At 38.0% G+C, this 12,381-nt stretch overlaps 1 pseudogene; it reads left to right on the top strand.

The window, feature by feature from the left end:
- Nucleotides 1–353: 353 nt before the first annotated feature.
- On the top strand, nt 354–2,395 carry LOC110153039 (protein NipSnap homolog 2 pseudogene; annotated as a pseudogene).
- The last annotated feature ends 9,986 nt before the right edge of the window (nt 2,396–12,381 follow it).

Raw genomic sequence — 12,381 nt, 5'->3', positions numbered from 1 at the left:
CTTTTCAAATGAGTCGTCTCTTCACATCAGGTGGCCAAAGTATTGGAGTTTCAGCTTCAGCATCAGTCCTTCCAATGAACATCCAGGACTGATCTCCTTTAGGATGGACTGGTTGGATCTCCTTGTAGTCCAAGGGACTCTCAAGAGTCTTCTCCAACACCACAGTTCAAAAGCATCAATTCTTCGGCACTCAGCTTCTTTATAGTCGAACTCTCACATCCATACACGACCACTGGAAAAACCATAGCCTTGACTAGACGGGCCTTTGTTGACAAAGTAATGTCTCTGCTTTTTAATATGCTATCTAGGCTGATCATAACTTTCCTTCCAAGGAGTAAGCGTCTTTTAATTTCATGGCTGCAGTCACCATCTGCAGTGATTTTGGAGCCCATAAAAATAAAGTCAGCGGCGGCGTCAGCGGCGGCCGGGGCGGTGGGAGAGGAGCGCCGGAAAAAGATCGCGCCGGCGGAGCGGCCTCAGTCAGCGGCTTCCTGCGGCGGGCCAGCCCCGGCAGCCTCCTGCCCGGGCTCCAGAAATTGACATCTTCCAATAACAGACCTCGAGAGGACAGCTGGTTAAAATCCTTGTTTGTCCGAAAAGTTGACCCAAGGAAAGATGCTCACTCTAATCTCCTAGCCAAAAAGGAAACCAGCAGTCTGTACAAATTACAGTTTCACAATGTTAAACCGGAATGCCTAGAAGCATACAACAAAATTTGTCAAGAGGTGTTGCCAAAGATTCATGAAGATAAACATTACCCTTGTACTTTGGTGGGGACTTGGAACACGTGGTATGGCGAGCAGGATCAAGCTGTTCACCTTTGGAGATATGAAGGAGGCTCTCCAGCCCTCACAGAGGTGATGAGTAAACTCAAAGAAAATCAGGAATTTTCAGAATTCCGTAAGGCAAGAAGCAACATGCTTCTCTCGAGAAAGAATCAGCTGCTGTTGGAGCTCAGTTTCTGGAATGAACCCATCCCACGGTCAGGACCGAACATATACGAACTCAGATCCTACCGGCTCCGACCAGGAACTATGATTGAATGGGGCAATTACTGGGCTCGTGCCATTCGCTTCAGACAGGATGGTAATGAAGCAGTTGGAGGGTTCTTCTCCCAGATTGGGCAGCTCTATATGGTGCACCATCTTTGGGCTTACAAGGATCTTCAGACCAGGGAAGATATACGGAATGCAGCATGGCATAAACATGGCTGGGAAGAACTAGTATATTATACAGTCCCACTTATTCAGGAAATGGAATCCAGAATCATGATCCCACAGAAGACCTCGCCCCTCCAGTGAAGCAACGGACTGGAGATGTGCCTACAGAAGTTTAGGTGACATGTGCTTGTCATCAATCAACTTGAACTGTGTTACAGTGAGAGAGAAACACTGAAGTGTCAACTGCTGTATACAGCTTGTAAAAGACCTCTTTTCTTTAAAATTTACATAATCACAGGACAGGAAACTGTTAAAGTTCGGCTGATTGTAAAAGTGCACTGTAGTCCTCTGAAATATCCCTAGGTTTGTCGAATGTACCGTATAATATTAACACCAAGACACCTCTCCCCACCCCCCCAGAAAAAGAGAGCCCAGTTGAAAATTGGAGTCATCTCCAAGTAAGAATCTAACCATGGGAAAAAAAAGTTAGCCATTTCTTTATAAAGAGCAAATCTGTTTTATAATTACAGATTTTTTAGACAGATTTCTTGTATCAGGAAGAAATATAAATTTCATCATGTTTCTGTAGCATTTTTTTCCTGAGTTTCAGACTAGGAACAAATTATAAGTGTACTCAATACCTGGAAATGTTTTGCTTCACTCTCATTTTTAATGTCAGCATAGTAAACTGTGTCATTACTGAGGGGGAAGTGGTTGATCAGTAATTCAGTCTCCACTTTATGTATTGTGATGTCTTTATACACGAGGAAAAGATGGCTTGAACCTGTGTATCATATGTGACTTTGATGAACACCTTGAATAGCACTAATTTTTATTTGTAATGTTTTTCTACAACAAAACGAGTAGCACTAGGAAAAGAGGTTTTATTTTGTAAACAGTCATCTGTGCCCTGCATTTTAGTAAGCTCACAGCAGATTCTTCCAAGATCATGAATGGGGGGAGGGGGGTGTGCATGTTGAGATTTAAATTGACATAAAACTGCATACTTTGTCTAGCTCTGATTTCATTTTTTAATAGTGCCAATTTTGTGACTGTAATCATGTGAAAGTCCTGTTGAAATGAAAAATTATGTCTGACCCCCAGATCAAAGAATTTATGTTAAAGTGTGAATAAATCTCATATCAAATGTCAAGCTTTTACATGTGAATGGTTTTCTCCAAGAACATATAAAAATTAATAAAAATCCTCTTAATTTTTAAAAATAAATAAATAAAGTCAGCCACTGTTTCCACTGTTTCCCCATCTATTTGCCGTGAAGCGATGCAACTGGAGGCCATGATCTTAATTTTCTGAATGTTGAGCTTTAAGCCAGCTTTTTCACTCTCCTCTTTCACTTTCATCAAGAGGTTTTTTAGTTCTTCACTTTCTGCCATAAGGGTAATGTCATCTGCATATCTGAGGTTATTGATATTTCTCCCAGCAATCTGATACCAGCTTGTGCTTCATCCAGCCCAGTGTTTCTCATGATGTACTCTGCATATAAGCAGGGTGGCAATATACAGCCTTGATGTACTCCTTTCCCTATTTGGAACCAGTCTGTTGTTCCATGCCCAGTTCTAACTGTTGCTTCCTGACCTGCATACAGGTTTCTCAAGAGGCAGGTCAGGTGGTCAAGTATTCCCATCTCTTTCAGAATTTTCCACAGTTTATTGTGATCCACATAGTCAAAGGCTTTGGCATAGTCAATAAAGCAGAAATAGATGTTTTTCTGGAGTTCTCTTGTTTTTATGATGATCCAATGATGGTTAGCAATTTGATCTCTGGTTTCTCTGCCTTTTTTAAACCCAGCATGAACATCTCGAAGCTTATGGTTCACGTATTGCTGAAGCTGGCTTGGAAAATTTTGAGCATTACTTAACTAGCATGTGAGATGACTGCTATTGTGCAGTAGTTTGAGCATTCTTTGGCATTGCCTTTCTTTGGGATTGGAATGAAAATTGACCATTTCCAGTCCTGTGGCCACTGCTGAGTTTTCAAGATTTGCTGACATATTGAGTGCAGCACTTTCACAGCATCATCCTTTAGGATTTGAAATAGTTCAACTGGAATTGCATCACCTCCTTAGCTTTGTTCATAGTGATGCTTCCTAAGGCTCACTTGACTTCATATTCCAGGATGCCTGGCTCTAGGTGAGTATTCACACCATTGTGATTATCTGGGTTTTGAAGATCTTTTTTTTTTTACAGTTCTTCTGTGTATTCTTGCCACTTCTTCTTAATATCTTCTGCTTCTGTGAGATCCATACTATTTCTGTTCTTTATTGTGTCCATCTTTGCATGAAATGTTTGCTTGGTATGTCCAATTTTCTTGAAGAAATCTTTAGGCTTTTCCATTCTATTGTTTTCCTTCATTTCTTTGCATTGACCTCTGAGTAAGGCTTTCTTATCTCTCCTTCCAATTCTTTGGAAATCTGCATTCAAGTGGATATATCTTTCCTTTTCTCCTTTGGTTTTTGCTTCTCTTTTTTTTCACAGCTATTTGTAAGGCCTCCTCAGACAGCCATTTTGCTTTTTTGCATTTCTTTTTCTTGGGGATGGTCTTGATCCCTGTCTCCTGTACAATGTCATGAACCTCCACCCATAGTTCATCAGGCACTCTGTCTATCAGATCTAGTCCCTTAAATCTATTTCTCACTTCCACTGTATAGTCATAAGGGATTTGATTTAGGTCATACCTGAATGGTTTAGTGGTTTCCCCCACTTTCTTCAATTTAAGTCTGAATTTGGCAATAAGGAGTTCATGAACTGAGCCACAGTCAGCTCCTGGTCTTGTTTTTTCTGACTGTATAGAGCTTCTCCATCTTTGGCTGCAAATAATATAATCAATCTGATTTCGATGTTGACCATCTGGTTATGTCCATGTGTAGAGTCTTCTCTTGTGTTGTTGGAAGAGGGTGTTTGCTATGACCAGTGCGTTCTCTTGGCAAACTGTATCAGCCTTTGCCCTGCTTCATTCTGTAATCCAAGGCCAAATTTGCCCATTGCTCCAGGCGTTTCTTGACTTCCTACTTATGCATTCCAGTTCCTATAAAGAAAAGGATATCTCTTTTGGGTGTTAGTTCTAAAAGGTCTTGTAGGTCTTCATAGAACTGTTCAACTTCAGTTTCTTCAGCATTACTGGTCAGAGCATAGACTTGGATTACCATGATATTGAATGGTTTGCCTTGGCAACAAACAGAGATGATTCTGTCATTTTTGAGATTGCATCCAAGTACTGCGTTTCGGACTCTTTTGTTGACTATGATGGCTACTCCATTTCTTCTAAGGGATTCTTGCCCACAGTAATAGATATAATGGTCATTTGAGTCAAATTCACCCATTCCATTCCATTTTAGTTCGCTGATTCCTAGAATGTCAACATTTACTCTTGCCATCTCCTGTCTGACCACTTCCAATTTGCCTTGATTCATGGACCTAACATTCCAGGTTCCTATGAAACATTGCTCTTTACAGCATTGGACCTTGCTTCTATCACCAGTCACATCCACAACTGGGTGTTGTTTTTGCTTTGACTCCATCCCTTCTTTCTTTCTGGAGTTATTTCTCCACTGATGTCCAGTAGTATATTGGTCACCTACTGGCCTATGGAGTTCATCTTTCAGTGTCCTATCTTTTTTCCCTTTGATACTGTTCATGGGGTTCTCAAGGCAAGAATACTGAAGTGGTTTGCTATTCTCTTTTCCAGTGGGCCACATTCTGTCACACCTCTCCACCATGACCTGTTACTTCTCTCTATTTTTTTTCTATATCTTTTTTTCTTCTAAGGACCATGTATTGAAATTAGGTTAAATAATCCTCTATTAAAAGTTGAAATCATTTATTTTTGTGTAATGAGTGGTTTCTTTTGTTAAGGAATCCTTTAAACCTAAAATAAACTAAAACTTTTGGCAAAACTAAATTGGTGCTGTGAGCCAGATTCATGAAACCAAATGCTACTTTTTTAAAAAATGAAAAAATAAATAAGAGGTTAATACTAATCAAGTTTTTATTCCCAGATGGGATGATTTGCTTACTGCTTAAGACCCTAGATTAAGGCAGGCTGAATCTTTAGAAGTTATTGAATGTTTGCAGCTGTGCCAATTGAGAAAGGAAAAAAAAATGTACCACGCTGGGTTGGAGAGGCTGGATCCTCCTCCCTGCCTACCATGAGGTACATGATTAAAATTGGTTGAAGAAAAATTAAAATTGGAGAGAAAGTAATGTGATTTGCAAGTATGATTGTTTATCTTAGAATGTCAAAATTACATTTTAGCTGACCAAATCTCCACTTTCTAGTGTGTAACTGAAAAAAGCTGGTGTAAAGTTTGCACAAGGTAAGTGTCAAAAGTGGTATGGTAAGGTTAACAAAAGAAAGTTCATTCTTGGAAAATGATGGGAGAAAAAGCAAAGAGACCAAGAGATATTTTAACTCTCAAACAGAAACTATGAAATCTCCATCTGTCTGGATATATGTATATGTCTCAGTATGTATTGTTATCTTTGGAAATATTGCTAAGGGTAATTTGTAAATGAACTCTATTTAATTCCTTAAATAAAAGTAATTGCTTACAAATCAAACAATTATAAATACAAAAGAACTAAGCTAAATGAATTTCAGGTTCACTGGGAAATATTTAGTCTTAAATTAACAGCTGGCATTATGATTGTTCATGTAATTAACATAGACATGATGTGAAGGTGCCGTACTCATTAGGTCATCAAATTTGGAAAACTCAGCAGGGGCCACAGGACTGGAAAAAGTCAGTTTTCATCCCAATCCCAAAGAAAGTCAATGCCAAAGAATGTTCAAACTACCGCACAATTGCACTCATCTCACACACCAGAAAAGTAATGCTCAAAATTCTCTATGCTAGGCTTCAACACTACACGAACTGAGAACTTCCAGATGTTCAAGCTACATTTAGAAAAGGCAAAGGAAGCAGAGATCAAATTGCCAACATCTATTGGCTCATAGAAAAAGCAAGAGAGTTCCAGAAAAACATCTATTTCTGCTTTATTGACTATGCCAAAACCTTTGACTGTGTGGATCACAATAAACTGTGGAAAATTCTTCAAGAGATGGGAATACCAGACCACCTTACTTGCCTCCTGAGAAATCTGTATGCAGGTCAAGAAGCAACAGTTAGAACCACACATGGAACAATGGACTGGTTCCAAACTGGGAAAGAAGTATGTCAAGGCTTTATATTGTCACTCTGCTTATTTAACTTCTATGCAGAGTACATCATGTGAAATTCCAGGCTGGATGAATCACAAGCTGGAATCAAGATTGCTGGGAGAAAGATCAATAACCTCAGATATGTAGATGACATCCTCCTTATGGAAGAAAGTAAAGAGGAACTAAAGAGTCTCTTGATGAGGTGAAGAGGACAGTGAAAAAGTTGGCTTAAAACTCAACATTCAAAAAACTAAGATCATGGCATCTGGTCCCACCATAGCATGGCAAATAGATGGAGAAACTATGAAAACAGTGACAGACTTTATTTTCCTGGGCTCCAAAATCACTGTGAATGGTGACAGTAATGTGAAATTAAAAGATGCTTGCTCCTTGGAAGAAAAGCTGTGGCCAACCTAGAGAGAAAATTAAAAAGCAGAGACATTACTTTGCTGACAAAAGTCCATCTAGTCAAAGCTACAGTTTTCCCCGTAGTCATGTATGGATGTGAGAGTGGGACCATAAAGAAAGCTGAGTGCCAAAGAACTGATCCTTTTGAAATGTGGTGTTGAAGAAGACTCTTGAGAATCTTTTGGACAGCAAGGAGATAAAACCAGTCAATCCTAAAGGAAATCAGTTCTGAATATTCATTGGAGGGACTGACGCTGTAGCTGAAGCTCCAACACTTTGGCCACCTGATGCAAAGAACTGACTCATTGGAAAAGACCTTGATGCTGGGAAAGATTGAAAGCAGGAGGAGAAGGGGATGAGAGAGAATGAGATGGTAGGATGGCATCACTGACTCAACCAACATAAATTTGAGCAAGCTCCAGGAGTTGGTGATGGACAGGGAAGCCTAGTATGCTGCAGTCCATGGGGTCGCAAAGAGTCAGACAGGACTGAGCAACTGAACTGAACTGAGACAAGTCTTCGTAGTCATTGATATTAAGTGTAATACTTTCACTGTGCCTATGTTTAATATAATTTAAATAAAATCTTATTATATCTGTTACAAATTTGTCAGAAAGTAACTCAATGTGAAGAAACTTTTAAGGAAAGAAAATGTAAATGAGATAAGAGCTTTTAGGTTAAACTCTACTAAGAATAATTGGGCTTTAGGAATATCTACCTAAAATTGTTTTTCCAGATTTTGGTAAATTGAAATTCTAGGATTTTGGTAAATTAAGTTAAATGATGCAAGTTTATTAAATAACTAGGCCACTTGCAAATAAGATGCTAAAATATTAATTAATAAACACTAGTTTCCTTTTATGGAGAAACAAAAAGTTTAAAACTAATAGTGAGTATGTTTGGGATCATCCTGAGTTGTTCTCTATAAGAAAGTAAATATTTTTAGAAATTATCACTGATGTTTATGTTCACCAATCTACTGAGTGCTAATATAAAGGACAGTTTATGGTTACTTAAGGAAAGTGGGATATGTGTTTTTAGAAAAGAAGGTATGATGAATGGAACTGCATTATGTTAAGGGAAACAGAAGTAGGTCTGACTTACATGTGTCTATTTTTCAATGGGAAAATAAAGTTATGGGTACAGAAAGTAAAAGAAAGGTTTGTGGAAAGTGGACCCAGGAAAAGAGTTTTATTCATGGTACAAGTTTTCTTGGGATGTTGAGCTTCCTTTGATAACAGATTCTGTTTCTTTACCTCTTAAGTGGTCTGTTCTGTATTTGCTTTGAAAACTTTTATTGTTACTTTGGCTGAGTGAATAACTATTGTTTCATAGTGACTTGTGATTTTACCTGACTGAGTGTTCTTAACCCTTTGATATTTTTGATCAAATATAACCTTCTTAAATAACTCTTCCTAAAATCAAATTGTAATGAAATTCTTCTGACTTCTAACCACTTTGGGGTGCTTCAGAGGATTCCTGGGGCATCCCAAAGAAAGATACTAATCAATTAATTTCATTTGGTATGTTAAAGTATATGGGAAGTACTATAAAATAACTAATAAATCTTCTCAGGTTATATTATATGATAAAAGTTACTAATATAGATATTCTAGAAAGTAAATAGAAATAATAAAGATTTGATATGTTCTGGTAAAATTTTATCAATCATAACTCTAGTTACTATACTAAAGTGTTACATGTCACAGTAGTAACCAAGTTACTTTGTCAATTGCATTGTAATCAGATTTTAAAAGTGTTTTTTTAAGTCTTTTTGTTATTATAGAGAGTTATGGTTTCACCCTGATGCCTTGCAAAAATACTGCCTCTTCAAGATTTATAGAAAGGACTTTCTAAGATTAAATTAAAATTAACCAGATAAACAAATATTTTTATTACCAGTAAGCTACTATCAGACTGGAATTTGGTTTTCTCTGTTAAGGCAACAAAGTTTTCTTGGCATGCAGCATTTGATAACACATTAGGTGAATTTCTCTGTCTTTAAATAATTTCTACATGTTTTTAAAAGCTTTTGTTACTTTGTTAAAGTAAATAAATATTATTTCACAATGATCTATGAAGTTTGTAGCACACATAAATAAAGCTCATTCTGTTTCTACAAAAAATTAACACCTCATTGTCAGACTTTCCCTGGCAGCTCAAATGGTAAAGAATCTTCCTTCAGTGCAGAAGACCTGAGTTTGATCCCTGGGTCAGGAAGATCCCCTGGAGAAGGTAATGCCTACCCACTCCAGAATTCTTGCCTAGAGAATTCCATGGACAGAGGAGGCTGGCGGGCTACAGTCCATGAAGTTGCAAAGAGTCAGACACGGCAGCGCTATTAACATTTTCACTTTCAGTTTCATGTCCTTAGGACATGGCAACGGTCTACTCCGAAATCAAGGAATTTTGAATGGATAAGCAATAGCTGTAGATCAACAGTCAGGGCTGTGGGAAATCTAAGATAGCTGCTGGACTTTTTCTGGCTCTCTGGCAAACTTCATTTTTTTTGTTTTTTAATTTGATGGTATCAAACCTTCCCTGGCTTCAAGGTTAATGCCCTCACAAAATTTTTTGTTTCATTGAATGGAAAGTTTCTAGTTTTGTTCATTGAGATCTATGTTGACCAAGACTCACTCACCAATAGTTACTTGCTGTTATGTTTTATGGCCAAAAGTTTTAATTGAACTATTCTAAAGCTTAACTCAGTAAACTATCTTTGGATGGAAATCATGAACTACAACCAGGGGACATAAAATTACATGTATCTTACAATGAATTATATGCTAATTGGAGCTTATGGCAAAAACAACAAGGCGAAAGAGAGCCTTTAGGTCTCTGGGACAGGGAAACTTCCAGAGGTGAAAAGAGTTATACTAAGAGGAGTCAATTTGCTCAACTATATGTAATATATCAGGTTCTAAAACATTAACAGAATGTCAAATTTATACAGATTCTTATTCAGTAGCCAATGGATTGGCCACTTAGCTTTCCATGTGGGTAAAGAATAATGTAAATTCATTGCAAGGAATTATGGGGAAAGGAATTAAGGTCCAACATTTGGGAACCTGTTCAAATCTCTAATGTTTCAGTCTTCAATGTAGAAGCTCACAGTATTCCAAATCTATGGAACAATGGTATAACTCTATTATAGATGAATAAGCCCAAATCCAAACAGTAGAAGTTGACTGAGACTCTGGCGACTTAAAAGATTTGACTTTATGGGCACGCCAAAAAATGTGGCCATCTGGGGGGAAAAAAAGCAAGATACAGGTGGGCTCAGGATCAAGGTATTTCTTTAACTATCAATCTCATTAAACCTGCTGTTTTACAATGTCCAATTTGTCAACATGTTAAGCATAGAAGCTTGCCACACCTATCAAAGGACAATTGGCATGTGGGCAAATATGGCAAATTGATTATACTGGATCCATTAATTTGAGATAAAGGATGTCAACACATGTGTACTGCTGTGGACACCTATTCTGGATATTTAGTGGTCATTCTCTTCAGGAAAGCCAATTAGGCTAAAACTATTAAAACATTGGAGATAATTTATATTATGGTGTTCCATTTCAATTTGAGAGTGACAATGGGTTACATTTTAAAGGTAAGTTAATGCATGAGTTTGCCCAGGAACATAACATACAACAGATTTTTCATATTCCGTATTATCTGCAAGCTGCTGGTTTGATTTAAGGAAGGAATGGTCTGCTTATACAGTGATTCGTTAAACTTGGAGAGGGCTTTTATAAAAACTGGAGAACAGGTGGCTCTTTGGTAAAGAACCTGCCTACTAATGCAGAAGACACGAGTTCAGTCCCTGGGTCAGGAAGATCCCCTGGAGAAGGAAATGGCAACCCACTCCAGTATTCTTGCCCACTCCAGAAATCCCATGGACAGGAGGTGCCTGGAAGGCTACAGTCCATGAGGCTGCAAAAGAGTCAGACATGACTTAGCAATTGAGCATGAGCATGAGGAGAATCAGAAACTCCTTTGATGAGGATGATTATTCCAAATTTACAAATTCATAAAATACACTTCTTTCCTGGAAAAACTGAGTATTGGGAAATTTGGAAAAGGAAATGACAACCCACTTCAGTATTCTTGTCTGAGAAATCCTATGAACAGAGGAACCTGGCAGGCTACAGTCCCCAGGGTTGCAAAGGAGCCAGACACTAAAACTGAGAGACTAAACAACAACAAATTGGAAAATTAGCCCAGGAGAATTAGCTCCTTTCCGAGCTACTCCTGAGGCCACTGGACAGGATTTGTACTCTATATCTGAACACAGACTTACTGAAAGATTGACATGTGCTATTTCAACTAGTATTGTAATTAAAATGCCTCCCAGACACTTTGGATTAATCAAAGAGTGTTCCAGTGTAGCCAAGAGGGATCTGTGTCCATAGGGGAGTTATAGATCCAGATTACCAAGGAGAAATCTTAGCAGTTTTACAAACTGAAGGAAAAGATGATCTATTTGTTAATAAACATAATAAAATTGCCAAATTGCTGATTTTTCTGATGTAATTGGAAAAGTACAAAAAGGAAATTCTCCTACAGTACTAACAGAGGTGATAGAGGGTTTGGGCCCACAAATGAAATACATGTAATTGGAGCTAAAGTTTGGGTGAAGCAGCCTAACAGTCCTCCTATACCTGCTGATGTGATTATACAGGGAAAGGATAACACTGTATTAGTGATGATCCTTGGACAGGAAAGATGGAAATATGTGCCATTAACCCACTGTTAATTCTCACAAATAGATTATTCTTAGAAACCTGACTGCAATGCAGACTGTCATTTGCACCTCCACCTTCAAGGATCTTTAGCTGGAGAAACATGAGCTGGACCTGAACTCAGGATAACTTTTCCTGCCCAGCAAGTAAGCTTGTCTTTCTTAACTTTGACTTTCTAAGGACAAAATTTATGTTTGCTAGATTACACAGCATTGGTCAAGACATAGCTCAAGCCTTGACCATTAATGCTAAGTGGATGCCTATAACATTAAAACCACATGAACTTAACTTTTAACTTACTACAAAGACTTTTTACAGTTGTTTTAATGACTCAGTAATATTTCAGCTATAGCAAACTAAATCCTTGACTGACATGTTTGATTGGATTGTTCTATGCACCTGTTATATTACCTTGCTCAAAAGGATAAGGCCCAAGGAATTTTAATGTCTACTAATGCATATGAGTGGAAAAATTATTTAGAGAATTGTTCCTAAAAATCATTGGGTATTTATCCCTGAAGGCATTACCAAATGCACTGACACCTGAGGCCAAGGAACTCTACACCATTATGGTTTAGTCAATGTGAGTTTAATGTGCCAGTTTTACCTATCCTTTTTGGAGAACACTGGCTACCTCATTTCACTGGAAATTATTTGGATGTTAATAATCGCACTCACTTACTGATAGACTGTAACAAGGCTACTGAGGGACTGCTATGTGGACCAACTTTTCACATTTGGGATCCGTGCTTATTAGAGAACTCCATCAACTACTGTGAATGGGCTGTCTTCCCTAAATCCTATGTTTTTGAAATAGCCCCTCAATTTGTATGTATCATAACCAATGATATAGAAATTACTTTTACATATCAGTTAGGAACCCCTTTTCTCAG

The sequence above is a fragment of the Odocoileus virginianus genome, chromosome 23 (genome assembly GCF_023699985.2).
Source record: "Odocoileus virginianus isolate 20LAN1187 ecotype Illinois chromosome 23, Ovbor_1.2, whole genome shotgun sequence".
Classification (NCBI taxonomy): Eukaryota; Metazoa; Chordata; class Mammalia; order Artiodactyla; family Cervidae; genus Odocoileus; species Odocoileus virginianus.
Note: the sequence above shows the minus strand (reverse complement) of the source record. Positions and strands in the feature narration are given on the sequence as shown.